Source organism: Chrysemys picta, unplaced genomic scaffold (genome assembly GCF_011386835.1).
Source record: "Chrysemys picta bellii isolate R12L10 unplaced genomic scaffold, ASM1138683v2 scaf435, whole genome shotgun sequence".
In the NCBI taxonomy this organism is placed as follows: Eukaryota; Metazoa; Chordata; order Testudines; family Emydidae; genus Chrysemys; species Chrysemys picta.
Window position 1 is genome coordinate 27,999 of NW_027053142.1, and position 12,076 is coordinate 40,074.

At 54.7% G+C, this 12,076-nt stretch overlaps 1 long non-coding RNA gene across 1 annotated transcript; it reads right to left on the reverse strand.

Moving 5' to 3' along the window:
- On the reverse strand, nt 1-11,359 carry LOC135978765 (uncharacterized). The gene is made up of 5 exons (XR_010596131.1): nt 11,127-11,359; nt 5,304-9,955; nt 4,712-4,817; nt 4,408-4,503; nt 1-4,274 (listed from the first exon to the last, which is right to left on the reverse strand). It is a non-coding gene; the product is annotated as an uncharacterized LOC135978765 (long non-coding RNA).
- Nucleotides 11,360-12,076: the final 717 nt, after the last annotated feature.

The following is a 12,076-nucleotide window of genomic DNA, read 5'->3' on the forward strand; positions in this document are numbered from 1 at the left end:
CTAAATGGCCCCCTCAAGGATTGAGTTCACAACCCCGGGTTTAGCAGGCCAATGCTCAAACCACTGAGCTATTCCTCCCCCAAGCAAGTGTATCAAGGGACCAAGCTGGTCGCTGGATTTCCCACTTCAGTTCCAGGGACTGGCTAAGCAGCCAAAGCAGATCTAGGGGTTTCTGCAGCAGCTCCTAGAAAACCAACAGACGCAGAAGGAAGTGCAGGTGGAGCTACAGACGCAGCAGCAGCAATACCTGTGAGAGATCCTGCAAAGGGAAATCAACCCAGGGTCTGCTATGCCCATGGACAAAAAGAGCAGAGAAGGAGAGCATGCCTGGGCTGTGCTGAGGAGGTTAGCCCAGGGAGAAGGGCATGAGAAAGTGTACAAGCGTGGCCTAATGCCAAGATGGGAGCAAGAGTTCTTTGTTTTGGGGGCAGAGAAGCAGGCCATATCAAAAGACACGGCCTGCTTAGGAAATTGCTGAGTGGCTGAACGAGGGGCCAGGGCCCTAAGAAGTTAGAAAGAAAGGAGAAGGTGTCCTCTGACACAAACCCCCATGAGGCAGGTAAGGTGGAGGTGGCTGGGGTGGCCATGGACCTTGCAGACCCTCCACCAACACACCCTGTCAGGTGCTGCAGGGAGATGAAGGACGAAATGATTGGCCCAGAGATGAAGCAGACTGGAGGAGGGACAAACACAAGGGTGGAGCAGTCCATGGTGGGTTCTCAGACCCTGACCGAAAAGGTTTTGGCATATGCAGCAGCAGTAGCAAAAAGGCAACAGAAGACGCTAAAGGCTTCAGAAGAGGCTCTGCAAGCAGCTGTTCATGAGACTGAGTGGCTGCAGGAAGAGCGTCGGGATACTGCAGAAGAGAAGGTTTGCCCCGAGCGAGCTGGCAGTGGAGCTGCAGACACTGCAGACACTGCGCACAGGCTGTACAAGCGCGCAGCCGGTGACAGCGATGAGATGAGGAGGGATGAAGCTTGGAGAAGAATAGAACTTGCCCCCGCGTGGGCCAGGTTCTAAGGAGGAGGGTATATAACGGGGGCCTTGGCCTGTGGGCTATAAAGCCTGGAGCTAGGCCAAATGGATTACAGAGTGAGCTCCAGCTGAGGGGAAACCGCTACAAAGGTACAGGAGCAGGCCTAGCTGTTCGGTACAGGGCCTTGGGGCAGAACCTAGAATCCAGGGTAGGACTGGTTCTCCCACGGTCTCTAAGGAAGGGGATGTACAGGGCCATAGAAAGGGCTACCAAGGCCAGCAAGGGCAGGCCGAGCCAAAGTCAGGCTGAGGAAAAGCCCCCAAGGGACAGAGGATCTTGTTTCAGTTCAAGACATTTTTTGACTTTTCGTTTGGGATGAGTGCGACCCAGGAAGGAGTGGACTAAAAGATGGTCGCCTGGCCGAAGGGCTGAGTTCCCAGCCAAAAACCTGCTGGCGAGCGTGCTAGCCCAAGTTGCAGTGGGGGAGGTCCAGGTTGGATATCAGCAAAAACTATTTCACTAGGAGGGTGGTGAAACACTGGAATGCGTTACCTAGGGAGGTGGTGGAGTCTCCTTCCTTGGAGGTTTTTAAGGCCCGGCTTGACAAAGCCCTGGCTGGGATGATTTAGCTGGGAATTGGTCCTGCTTTGAGCAGGGGGTTGGACTAGATGACCTCTTGAGGTCCCTTCCAACTCTGATATTCTATGATTCTATGATTCTATGATACGGAGCTGGCGCATCACATTGGCCGTGACGTCCTCCTGCTGCAAGGGAACGAGAACCTGTCTGAGACTCAGACGACTCCGAGGAATCAGGGGGGATTAACGGCCCCTGGAACCAGCAGCATTTCCACCCAGCCCCTGCCCACCTCTGAGGGATGGATTCCCCCTCCTGACCCCCAGGATGGAGTCTTGTTGTCCTTTCTAGTGACCTCCAGTGGCAACCCCCCTCCTTGTACGGGGAGCTCCTGCCACTTCCCCCTCAGTGCCCCTGACAGCTGTTCCACTTCCAATCCACAGCTCAAGTTCTCAGACCCCTCTCCTCCAGCCCCACCCAGGTTGGGTAGGGAGGGGACTGTAGCGGGGCGGGCAGGAGGGATTCTGGCAGCAGTGAAGTGGGATGTGGGGAGGTTGAGACCTTTCCCCAAGTCACCCCCATCCCATTTCCCTTTCCCCAGCCACTAATGCTGAAGCCGCAGGATGGCAGCCCCGGTGAATGGGACGGATCGGCAGCCCCTGCTGACTAGGGTTACCATACGTCCGGTTTTTCCCGGACATGTCCTGCTTTTCGGCAATCAAACCCCCGTCCGGGGGGAATTGCCGAAAAGCCAAACATGTCTGGGAAAATGCCGGCCGGGCACTTCCCCTCCCGCGGCTGCTCTGCTCCGCTCCTCCCCTCTCAGACTTTAAGAGCCGAGCTGCCCGAGCCAGCGCTACTGGCTTCGGGCAGCCGCCCCTGCCTCCGGGCCCCGAGCCACGGGCCAGGCACTTCTCCTCCCCAGCTCCAGCTGAGCTGCTCCGCTCCTCCCCTCTCAGACTTTAAGGTTCCAGCTGCGCTGGGGAAGCGCCGGCCGGGGGCGCAGGGTCTGGGGGCTGCCCGGCAAACCGTGAAGCCGGTAGCACTGGGGCAGCCCTTTCCCCATGGCTGGGAGTGGGAGGGAGGAGGGAGCGGAGTTAGGGCGGGGAAGGAGCGGAGTTGGGGCAAGGCTAAGGGTGGGGAAATGGGCGGGGCCAGGGCCCGTGGAGGGTCCTCTTTTTTTATTTATTAGACATGGTAACCCTACTGCTGACTGAATCCTCCTGTTCTCTCCAGAACGGGTCCAGCCTTGCCAGCAGCAGGACAAGCGTCCCCTGCCCATGTGCCTCAGCCCTGCCTGGTCAGACGCCATCACCCGTCAGTCCTTGGCCTCCCAGGCTGCCAGTGATGGGAGCAACTCTGGGTGGTGGCTCGGGTGACACAGACACCAGACCACTAGGAATTGGGTGCGGCCCTGTGGGACAGGAGAGTCTCACAGAGGGCACTTGGGGGACTCTCCTGCCCTTCCCAAGAGCGATAGCACCCTGTCCTAAGAACATAAGTCTGGGATGAGGCAAAGCTTGTCGTTAATTAGCCTGGCTAAAGAGCTGGGTGGAGCTGCTCCGCGGACAAGCTGGCTCGCTCCTGCTCATGGAGGTGAATTCATCTCCCTTCCCAGGAGCACCTGCTCTCCCTTTCATTCCCCACCAGGCTCCTTGTGCCAGGCCAGCGAATGGCCACAGGATGGGAATGAGGCCTGGGTCCCGCCCCAATCTCCTGAGTCTAATGCAGCTGCTCACTTTGTCCCCCATCAGCTGCTAGGTTTCCCCCAGGAGGGAGTAGGTGACAGGGAGAGAGACACACACACATTTGTCCTTCTGGTTGCAGGGCTTGTGTCCTTCCAATCCCATTGGTGGCTGCACAGTGGGCAGAGTCCTCGCTGCGTGCCCGGCCCAACAGAATTGCAGGGCGTGGTGTGGAACACAGAAAGAGATAGAGAGACTCATCCTCCAGCTGGGGTCAGTCTGAGAGAAATTGGCTGGGGTCCCAGTCTCACTCTTCTAGCGGGTGCCATTTCCCAGCTGGGTTCCTTACCCCTCTGGTGCAGCAGCAGCTGGTAGAGCCGGTAAACTCCCTCCCAGGCCTGCCGGCTGATGTCCTTGGCTGGGTCACTGACGGACAGAGCTAGCTGTGCCATGTGGTGACCCATCCTGGGGAATTCTGCTGAGTTCTAATGAACGGGAGAGGGAGAGGGGACTCCATCAGCATTTTCCTGTCAGCTCCCAGTCCCCCCCGGGCCAGGACTCTCCTTCCCCTAAGCCCCTCTGCAGGAGATGCTAGAGGATAGGAGCTAGAGCCAGACCCTTAATTTCCTCTGCTCCCAAGGAAGCCTGGAGCACAGGGCTGTGGGCAGGGCCCTCCATGAGGACTTGCTTTCTGCTGCTCCAGGATGACAGGGAGGCATGAACCTGGAGCACAGCCCCCTTAAAAGCCCAGAGTCACCACTTAACTAGGATAAGAAGAACTTGACTCAACCCAGGCTCACTCTCTGCTCTGACTCTGCCTCCCCAAGAGGAACACTCCTAACCCACAGCCCCTGCAGTAGCAGATCCTACAGTCCGTCGGAGCCAGCCCACCTACCCCTGGAGTCAGGAAGCTGGGGTCAGAGGTCACTTACGTCAAACTCAGGGAGGGTGATGGTGGATCTGAGCAGGGCCGTGCTGCTCTTAACGGCCCTGGCTCACTCTCGCGGCCCCCTGGACACGATCCAGTAGTTAATGTGCTGTGGGGAAAGGAGGCATTGCAGTGACTGCCCTGACCAAGGATGCCCACTGGGGGCCCAGCTAGGAGGACAGACTGGAAAATGGATCTGAGACTGAAGGTAAAATTGCCCCCATCCCTCTCATCGGGCTCACCTCCAAGATGTACTGGAGCCTGTCGGTGTCTGGGGACTCTGCCAGCAGGTTCCCCAGCATGGCGTCCAGGAGGTCTGGCAAGACCCTAGGCAGATCCTGAAAGCAAGGGAGAGGCATGGGTCAGAGTTAGGGAAACTGGGGCTACATCTGCCACAGGATGGGAAGTGGGGTCTCTGGGAAGCACTGGTGAGACCCCAAACACATATCCTGGCCTCTCTCATTCACATCCCACTGCAGGCAATTAGCAAGGATTCATGGCAGGATGACAGCTGGCTCATCTATCCATGACTTTAGCATGATCTACCTGCACTTGGGCGGTCTTCTTCTCCATGCCCAGGGTGAAGACGGCGTGCAGGGCAGCTCAGAGGAGGTGGGTCTCCAGCTCTGGCTCCAGGGCAGGCGTCATGGTGCTGGCAAGAGAGAGGAGCCGGTATTAGACTGTGCAGTGCGGGGATGGGACTGGCACCAACACGCAGGTGAAACTGCAGTGAAATAGGCACAGGCTGGCAAGAAGGGAAACTGAGGCACCGAGCCAGGGAATGACAGGGCCAAGGTTTCTCAGACAGACAGTGGCAGGGCAGGAATAGCACCTGTTCCCTGGACCCTGCTGCCCCTCTGTATCTGATCCTGGGAGTGAGCCTCTCCCCAAAGCCAACTCCTTCAGGAGCCCATAGCAAAGAGACCCCCCCAGACTGTCCTGGACTCCCTGAGAGGTGCCTCCCCCGAACTGGAGCACCAAGGACCAAAGTGGCAGCATCTAGTGTCAGTGGGGTTCATGTGGCTCAGGCCAGACCCCTGGGCTGGGGACCCACCCCCATAGCACTGATCAAGGGCCTGGGCCCAGGGTGTTCACAGCCCCGCCCTCACCTCTCCCTGAGCCCAGCCTGACTCCTCACCTGGAACAAAGCTGCAGCGCCCATCGGCCTCGCTGCTGCCCGAGTCCCAGGCACTGCTGCTGTCCCATGGGGAGCGGGCCGAGCTGCTGGTGGTGGGACAGGGATCCTCCACCTCCTGCCCTGGGGAGGCTGAAAGGCTCTCACTGACGGGGCAGGGCGATGCCTCCTGCTGGGAATCAGGGCTGGGCTCCTGGGGCCGCTGCTGCCCACACAACATGCCCCAGAGTCACCCTGCCCGGCTCCCCTCCTGCGCTGGGTCCTGCCTGCCCAGCCGCATCCTGGCCCCGCTCCATTTCGACCTGGCCTCTCCAACCTCGGCGCCTGCGCTGGGAGCGGGTTTTCTCCGCCAGAAGGCTGGGCACTTCCACCTCCTGGCCTGGCCGGGAGCTCCTTCCCCGCCAGTGGGGACGGAGGAGCCGCTCTGCTCCTGGGGAAGATGGCAGCTGCTTCCCTCAGGCTCTGGGGCCACCTGCAGAGCCTTCTTCCTGAACCTCCTCAGGAGCCTGGCCATCCTGGAACCGAGCGGGGAGCGGGCATGAGTCTGGGGTCAAGGCAGCCTCTCACTAACCAGCCTGTTTGGTCCCTCCCCATCCCTGCCCCAGCCAGAGCAGCTCCTCCTCCCCCTCAGGGGTGCACGTAATGCAATCTACACGCACTGGCAGGAGTTCATTGCATGATCTGCTTCCTGCTGTTTGGTTCTGGGCTGTTGGAGTATGGGCTTGCAACCATCTGTGCACACATATTATACTAATTGCTTCTAGACCACATCTCCCTAGTTTGTTTGTGAGAAGGTCCTTATTAACACCAAGATGGATCACATCTACTGTTTACCCACCTCCACTAGGCCCATAACCCTGCCAAAGAAGGAGCTAGGATTGGTTTGGAATGATTTGTTCTTGATAAGTCCATGCTCACTAGTCCTAAGAACCAAATTGTCCTGTAGGTGCTGACAAACTGATTGTTTAATAAGGAGTTCCAGTATCTTTCCAGGTATGTTAATGGATGGGAAGATGTTCTTTTTCAGGGATCTCTGATGAGAACTGGGACACAGCACTTAGTTTGTTGAGGCCATAAAACGGAGACAGGCACCTCTTTTCTTCTCCCAGCACCCCAGATACCTAAAAGGGTGGGACTCACATCCCTCAATGAGCTTTAAAAAAGACAATGGTTACAATGTGGCCTCGACCATTTCTGGTTTCTGCAGACTAGATGTTTTAGCAAAGTTTAGAATTCCTTGGTGCTCAACACCGTGAAACTCCCCTTTCTCCTTCACAAAGGGCTTTAACGCCCCTTATCTCACCCAGGCTCTCGACTGCCCAAAGTTGGAGAATTGTCCCTGTTCCCACTGCAGAGCACCCCCCACGACACACACACAGAGTCCTCCTGGTGGTGGGAGGGGAACAGAGGAAAGGAAAGAAGATGTAAGAGATGAAGAGAAAGGAGGGAGGGATGGAGGAAAAGGTAAAACAAAAAGGACAAACCCTAATGTCCCCAGTGATTCTAAGGGACAAAATCCCAGATGGGGAATAAAATTCGACCACCTTAAGCTAGTGTTTTCCATGCCTAGAATTCAGCTGGCGCCAGATGCATCAGACTGAACAGGTTCCAAACCTCTCGGAGGCTCTTACCTTCTAAACAGGAACGTCTGTTTTCTAGTAAAATCAGGAAAAAGAAAAGAGAAAACTCAAAAGAGGTTCCTCCTGGCGCTCATGTACGTGAACCTAAATACTCTCCAGTCCTCAAAGAGAGACCTCGAGAAGGAGACTTGCTGAAGCAAAGCTACAGGGGACTCTGAGGTTTCCCTGGCCCTGCGCCCCTGTCCTGCCTGGCTGATGTCAGCATCTCTCTGTGAGGTCACCACCTCCCCAGCACCTTTGACCAATAGGCTGAGTTCCTGCAAAAGGCGTTTGTGATGTCACTGCCACACCCACTCCTCCCCTGCAGTGCTAATGTCCTGCCACAGGGCAGACACTTTGGAGGTTTGAGCTACACAAAGAGGAGACACTTAGATCTCAAAAATTAGATGAGATGTTTCAGTCTGAGCTAAGTAGTTGCTGCTCTTAACAATTGCAACATAATAAAAAATAAAATAGACTATTTCATCCATTCTATTATGTCATAATCTGATCTGAGTAAACACGATAGGACACCTCATCTTATGCACTGCTCCTAGTGACACTCTCCAATAGATCCCCATCCTCCACCGGCCGGGAGGTAGGTAGGGGCGGATTGTTATCCCTACTTGAAAGAGGGAGAAACTAAGGCTGAGAAAGGAGAATTGACTTGTCTTAGGTCACACAGCCAGTCCGTGGCAGAGTTGGAAATAGGACCCAAGAGCCCTGATTTTCAAACTAACCATCGGATCTTGAATTTCAGACATTGAATGACCTGAATAAAGTGCTCTCAAGTGAGTTCCAGACCAGCAAGAGTTCATAGTAATTATTCAGCAAGTATTTTAGGAGAACTGGAATGGTAGAGAAAATAATGAACTGCAGAGAAGCAGCAAAATTTGTCGAACATATGACTGGTTATGACTATTTACTTGGTCTTAAAAGAAAACAACAGGGACCTGAGTCTCCTCCCTGTCAATAACCCCCTGCTCAGCCAATCAGGGTAGAGACCGAGGGGCGGGAGGATGAGGGTTCTCACCAGAGAGCCCAAAGGATGGCCCAGGTCACCGCTGGGGATCACTGTCTGAGCACTATTTCAGCCCCACATTTTTCGGTGGACCTCCCACAATGGGAGTTGTAGAGCACCCCCCACGACACACACACACCCCTCCTGGTGGTGGGAGGGGAACAGGGAAAGGACAAAAGAAGTAAGAGATGAAGAGAAAGGAGGGAGGGATGGAGGAAAAGGTAAAAGAAAAAGGACAAACCTTAATGTCCCCAGAGATTCTAAGGGACAAAATCCCAGGTGGGGAATCAAATTTGGCCACCTTAAGCTAGTGTTTTCCATGCCTAAAATTCAGCTGGCGCCAGATGCAGCAGACTGAACAGGTTCCAAACCTCTCGGAGGCTCTTACCTTCTAAACAGGGACGTCAGTTTTCTAGTGAAATCAGGAAAAAGAAAGGAGAAAACTCAAAAGAGGTTCCTCCTGGTGGTCACATACATGAACCCAAATACTCTCTCAGACCTCAAAGAGAGATCTCGAGAAGGAGACTTGCTGAAGCAAAGCCACAGGGGTTTCTGAGGTTTCCCTGGCCCTGCGCCCCTGTCCTGCCTGGCTGATGTCAGCATCTCTCTGTGAGGTCACCACCTCCCGAGCACCTTTGACCAATAGGCTGAAGTCCTGCAAAAGGCCTTTGTGATGTCACTGCCACACCCACCCCTCCCCTGCAGTGCTAATGTCCAGCCACAGGGCAGACACTTTGGAGGTTTGAGCTACTCCCTGTGGATCACCCCACTCAATGAGTGTTCATTCTAGGAAGCAAGCCGGCTAGACAGTAAAACAGCAGAGGCTGCTCCCAATGCTACACTCGGTTTCTCAGAAATGAGTAGACTTTATGGCCAGAAGAGACAGTTAGAGCATCTAATCTGACCCCCTGCATATGACAGGCCTCCTGTCTACCACAATAGCTACTTTTGGGGCAAACACATTCCGGAAAGGCATCTAGTCTTTATTAATGACATCAAGAGATGGAGAATCCACGACTTTCCTTGGTAGCTTCTTCCTGTGTTCAATCATCCTCGCTGTTGAATATTTGTGCCTTATTTGTCATAGGAATTTGTCTCTTTTCACCTTCCAGCCATTGGGTCTTGTTCTGCCTTTCTCTGCTAGACTAGAGAGCCCTTTAATACCCAGTATTTTCTCTCCATTAAGGCACTTCAACACTTCAATGAAGTCCCCTTCAATCTTCTTTTGATAAGCAAAACAGGTTGACCTCTTTCAATAGCTCACTAGAAGGCATTTTTCTCCAGCCCTCAGAATATTTGGTGGCTCTTTGCTGCCCAGCTCCAATTTCTAGGACCATCTTTTTCAAAGGAGGACACCAACACTGGAGGCACTATTCCAATAGCAGTCTCACTGCTGCTGGGTCACATCCCTATCCTACTCACGGCTCTGCTCCTTCGTCTAATGATGGCTTTAGCCCTGTTCACCACAGCATCGCACTGGGAGCTCATGTTGAGTGGCTTCTCCACTCTGGCCCCTAAATCCTTTTCAGAGTCACTGCTTTCCTGGATACACGTCCCCATTCTGGAGGTGTGGCCGGCGTGCCTTGTTGCCACTTATAGGACCTTGCATTGGGCTCTGCTCAAATTTGTTTTCTTTGAATGGGTCCAGCTGGCCGAATGAGCCAGATCGCTCTGTATCACTGCCCTCTCCCCATCAGGAATTACCACTCTGCCTGTATTTTGTCACCCCCCAATCTTATCCGCAGTGATTGTATGTTTTCTCTCAATTCATTGATAACAATTATTTTAAAAAAATTAGTCCTTGAGAGCTTCTTCAGACCCTTAGTACCCAGGACCTGCTCCCCACATCACAGTGAGAAATGCTGTCCAGCCCTGCTGGTACATAGGGGATAAGCACAGAACAAACGTACCTTTAGGAGCTGTGTTGTCCATAGGCTCTGTGGGGGTCAGCAGATTACAAACGCACGACAGACCTGTAGTGTAGACAGGTCCCAACTGTGTCTCGGTTTCCCACCCTGTAAAATGGGGAGAACAAACAAAACCTTGATTAGTTCCATTTGATAGCTGGGGAAACCGAGGCACCCAGCGGTGCAGAGACTCACTCATGGTCCCAAAGCCAGGAATAGAAAACAGCAGATCTGATAGCCAGGCCTGGGACCTAACCCTGGTTTTCCTGGCCTTGCTGTTCTAAGTTTAGTCACAGCCGCCATGTCTTTTCCCCCGTGTCCCTTAACCCCACGTCACTGCAGAAGAGAGATTTTCTGGTAGCCAGCTGGCTCTCCTGCATGTGGATGTCGTTCCAAAAGACGTGCTCTGGCTCAGTCCCATGCTATGGTTGGCTGAAGGAACCACTTGGTGACATTCTAGGCCCTGAGTTATACAGGAGGGGCGACTAGATGCACATAATGGTCCTTTCTGACCTGAACCTCTATCAATCGCTACATTTTCTGCTGCTAGGAAGAGAACTCTGGACCTATTTTCTCTCATTCACTTTCAGTCGGAATAATTTCAATCCAGGCCAAAGGATTTCCTCTTCCATTGTGTCTTCAGCACCTTTACGAGCAACCAGTTACTGTTACCACAGGTTACCAGTTTCAACCTGTCCCAGGGTGAGATGGCCAGGAAAGGGGTTGGAGCTCAACTGCACCTGGTCCAGGTGATGCAGCTCCCTAGGGAGAAGGGAATAAGTGTGGGGGTCACGTGACAAGACGCAGCCTGTGACTAGGACCCAGGCCTGCTGAGAGATAGAAGGGCAGCCTGTGCTCAGCCAGGAGAGAGACCCCAAGGGAAGCAGGCATGGGAGGGGCTTGGAGAGTCCTTCAAAGGTCAGGGACAAGCTGGGAAGGGGCCAGGCTGAGCACTAAGGACAAGGCCCTAGGAGGGAAAGACAGGGCAGTTTAGGAGATGGGGCAGATAGGGTCCAGTTGGTTTCGGCTCCCAGGACCAGACACCCAGAGGTGAAGGTGATTGTCGGGGCTTCTGTCCTTCTTCCCCAGTGTAGATTTGATAGTGGAGAAGACTGATGCCGTAAGGGGGAAGTGAGTTACCCCAAGGTCACCCAGTGAGTTTATATCACGAATGCATACTGGGAAGGATCGAATAGAAACATGGATTTTCCAGTCTCTTCTTTCTCGGAGTCCCCAGGGCTAAGGTAAAACCCCTGCTGCCCCTCCCCATTCTGCTCACCTCCAAGATGTGCTGGAGTTTGTCTGTGCTGGGGGGTGCTGTCAGCAGGATCGAGAGCTCATCATCCATGTTCTCTGGGCAGGCCTTGCTCAGAGCCTGCCAGCGGAGGGAGACCAGGGGTCAGGAGCCTGCATTAGCACCGGTGTGCCATTGACCAGGAGCTGGCTGAGGTAAGCGCCGCCTGACCGGAGCTCGCACCCAGAAACCCTGCCCCAGGTCGGAACCCCCTCCCACACCCAAATTCCCTCCCAGACCTCACACCCCCACCTGCACCCCAATCCCCTACCCCAGCCCTGAGCCCCCTCCCGCACCCAAACTCCCTCCCAGAGTCCGCACCCCAACCCTCTGCCCCAGCCCGGATCCCCCTCTGGCATCCCAAACCCCTAATTTCCAGCCCAATCCCAGAGCCCGCATCCCCACCGGAGCCCTCACCCCTCCCTGCACTCCAACCCCCAGCCCCAGCCCAGTGAAAGTGAGTGAGGGTGTGAGAGCGAGCGACTGAGGGAGGTGGGCTGGGCTGGAGTGAGTGGGGGTGGGGCCTTGGGGAAGGGCATGAAAGGGGTTGGGTCAAGGGCATTTGGTTTTGTGCAAGTAGAATGTTGACAACCCTACTTAAGGACCTTTGAAAAGCAGCCTCCTTTGCACCGCTCCTGATACCAGGGGCCAAGGCGCCCCCGGACATGAGAACCACAATAGGCCAGAGCAAAACGCTGCGTTAGAAATCGGAGCTCAGGCTGCCAAGCGAACGATAGCTGACAGACAGGAGATGTGGGAATTAAGGTTGTGCCTTCAGCCAGCAACTGGTGTTCATCCGTTTGCACCACACACACACCTGTAGGCAGGGCCACTAGTTCCTTGTCTGTCTGCCTGTTTAGCGTCTCTCGGTCCTTACTGTGCCCATCACCGTGGTGTCTGAGTGGCAAACCAAGGGTTTGACGTGTGCATATGAA